The following is a 3,159-nucleotide window of genomic DNA, read 5'->3' on the forward strand; positions in this document are numbered from 1 at the left end:
AGAAAATTAAAAATAGACCTACCCTATGACCCAGCAATAGCACTGCTGGGAATTTATCCAAGGGACACAGGAGTGCTGATGCATAGGGGCACTTGTACCCCAATGTTCATAGCAGCACTCTCAACAATAGCCAAATTATGGAAAGAGCCTAAATGCCCATCAACTGATGAATGGATAAAGAAATTGTGGTTTATATACACTATGGAATACTACGTGGCAATGAGAAAAAATGAAATATGGCCTTTTGTAGCAACGTGGATGGAACTGGAGAGTGTGATGCTAAGTGAAATAAGCCATACAGAGAAAGACAGATACCATATGGTTTCACTCTTATGTGGATCCTGAGAAACTTGACAGGAACCCATGGGGGAGGGGAAGGAAAAAAAAAAAAAAGAGGTTAGAGTGGGAGAGAGCCAAAGCATAAGAGACTGTTGAGAACTGAGAGCAAACTGAGGGTTGATGGGGGGTGGGAGGGAGGAGAGGGTGGGTGATGGGTATTGAGGAGGGCACCTTTTGGGATGAGCACTGGGTGTTGTATGGAAACCAATTTGACAATAAATTTCATATATAAATAAAAAAAATAAAACCATTCACAAAATTAAAAAAATAAATAAATAAATAAATAAATAAAAAAAATCATTTTGTTGTACTCCTTAAACTAATACAATATCATGTGTCAATCATATCTCAATAAAAAAACTAGAAAAAGAAATTTATGCATAGCATAAGAGAAAGTATATACATAGTATATTTAGAAGAGATCAACTCTAGGCTACAATCAATATAGACTGATTTATAGCTCTACATAAAATACACATACTAAGTTTCTTACTGAAAGCATTAAGGTCAGAATAGTAACAATAGCTACTAACACTGAGTGTTATGTGCTCTGTGATGTTTACAGCATGCAGTGTTTTCAGCATTTGGATTAGACTCATTTAATTAAGAAAGAGAGAGAGAGAGAGAGAGAGAGAGAGAGAGAGAGAGGGAGCGCACCCACGCCAGCCTAACGGTGCTGAGGAATTAAAACTTTATTTTTCCATAGGTCCAGACCTGGGTGATGACAATTGATGGGGCGGATACTGCAAGTTCTAGAAGACAGGAGGTGGGTGGGCCTTCAGGCTGGTCCTGGAGAACAGATAGGAGGAGCCACCCCGGGAAGTTTAGTGGCTTCCTGGACATCTCCACTGGCCAAGCGCTCGGAGACTGGGGTATCTGGAGAGAACACACTGGGCTGAGATGGTCCTTGGATTCTTCCTCTCAGAACGCTTGTCTCGGCTTCAGGATCCCAGGTCAGCAGCCGCCCCCAGAACCATGGCCACACCCGGATCCAGCATGGCTGCCCAGACTGCAGCCCACCACCACCGTCACAGGAGTCGGAGCTGTGGCGCCGGCCTCCATGGCGCCTACGGTGGTCCAGGCAGCAGCTGCCCCGGAGCTGGGGTCACAGCCGCCCCCGGAGACTGGAGCACAGCCGGGGGGGGGGGGGGGCTGGGTGTGAGCACTGTGCTGAGATCTTGGCGGGGGGTACTTGGGAGGGGGCCGGCACTGCTGCTGGCTGTTCCCGCAGGACATCGCAGCTGGAGGGCAAGTAGACTGGGAAAATAAATAAATAAATAAATAATAAATAGTGCAAACTCTAGGCCAGTGTATCCTCTGTGTACAGTTTTATGAAGCCCCTGCTCCTAATACCAGCTGCTTCCTGAGCTCTGGACGTTCAGGAGGAGAATGGAAACCGACGTCGAGTTAACTGACCTAGGAAGACATTCCCCTCACTTTGCCCTCCTTCGAAAACAATGTTGATGTCTTCTTACTGGGCTCCAAGTCTGACTGGCTTTCTAGAAGCTTGGAGGCAGACACACCCAATGAGGTGATAACTCCTGAAGAATGTCTCTTGGCACGAGCACATCTTTCAGGATTAAGGATGGATGGGCTGCTGGGAGCTAGGGTGTGTGTGCATCACTGACCCTGATGCATCTCACAAAGGTTCCTGGTTTACTGTCCCCAGCCCTTTCTTCTGCTGCCCTCCAAGATCTTCTCGCTGCCTCCACAGACATCTCTGCTTCCCTCTTTCCCACTAAGATCTGGGCTTGTCTTCCCAGCGCTCCTACCTGAGGGGACACTCATGGGATTCAGAAAAGATAGGATGAGGCTGTTGCTGAGGAGGCTGTGGATGAGGAGCTCAGGGCAGGAGCGCTTTCATCCAGTGTCATGTTGATGATGCAGGGCCCGAGCACGCTGCCACTTTCACAACCAAGGGAGGTGACTGCCGGAGTCCAGCTCCAGCAGGTCCAGGGGGTCCCGAAGAAAGAACGGCGTTGGTGAAAATAAAATAAAATAAAACTAAAATAAAAAACTGGAAAATAAAAAACTAAAATAAAAAAAACTAAAACTAAAATAAAAATGGACACAGACAACAGCAGCGTGTTGAACTGGCCCATTTATTGTAGCAAACGTGGCATTATATATGCTAGTGATTTCCTTGTAGCATACATCAGCTATGTTTTTCTAACATTACCTAATTTTGAAAATGTTCCTATGTGTAAACGACCTTTAAGAAATAACATGGTGATTTTCCCCTAACTTTCCTGCATACCCTTTGATTATAGATCAATTTCTTACATTATTCCATTATGCATCTGCGTTTATCTATAATCTACAAAGCATTTGCTTTGCTGTTCTTGTGAAAGGCCCTCCATTTCCTAACACCTCAAGTGGAACAGTTACAGGGACATGACCTCCTAACCACATGAGGCCAGAAGAACAATGTGTTTGCCTCGGTCCAAGGTGCCAGAAAGGGGCTGAAAAAGCCTTAGAAACTCATGCCTCATACATTCTCAGAGAGACAAGGCACCTAGGAATTAATGAACCATTCTGTACCTTAACCAACTAGGTTCAGTCATCATCTGGAATGCCTCCGGGGGCAAGGTGGGCCTAGGGTTTGAAGTCACCTGTGCCCAGAGATACACTCCTTAGTTGCCGGAGTGGGGCTTTCAAATCCATATGTCTCTCCTTTACAGGCCCTCTTTGCTGGCAAATGTATAAGGCTATCCTTCCTGTAAGTGGAGTCTCCTTAGGGGATGGCAAGGGCTAAACGTGAGGCTGCACAATTTCTTGCAGAACCTTATTTTCTTCCCTAATGGTTCTTTTCCCAGGGGG

The 3,159-nt window shown here is 45.9% G+C and overlaps 1 long non-coding RNA gene across 1 annotated transcript; it reads right to left on the minus strand.

Annotated features, from left to right (window-relative positions):
* Positions 1–1,012: 1,012 nt before the first annotated feature.
* Positions 1,013–2,442, minus strand: LOC121024510 (uncharacterized). Its single transcript, XR_005787723.1, has 2 exons — positions 2,112–2,442; positions 1,013–1,596 (listed from the first exon to the last, which is right to left on the minus strand). It is a non-coding gene; the product is annotated as an uncharacterized LOC121024510 (long non-coding RNA).
* Positions 2,443–3,159: the final 717 nt, after the last annotated feature.

Source organism: Herpailurus yagouaroundi, unplaced genomic scaffold, assembly GCF_014898765.1.
Source record: "Herpailurus yagouaroundi ecotype Mexico unplaced genomic scaffold, PumYag 65482, whole genome shotgun sequence".
Classification (NCBI taxonomy): Eukaryota; Metazoa; Chordata; class Mammalia; order Carnivora; family Felidae; genus Herpailurus; species Herpailurus yagouaroundi.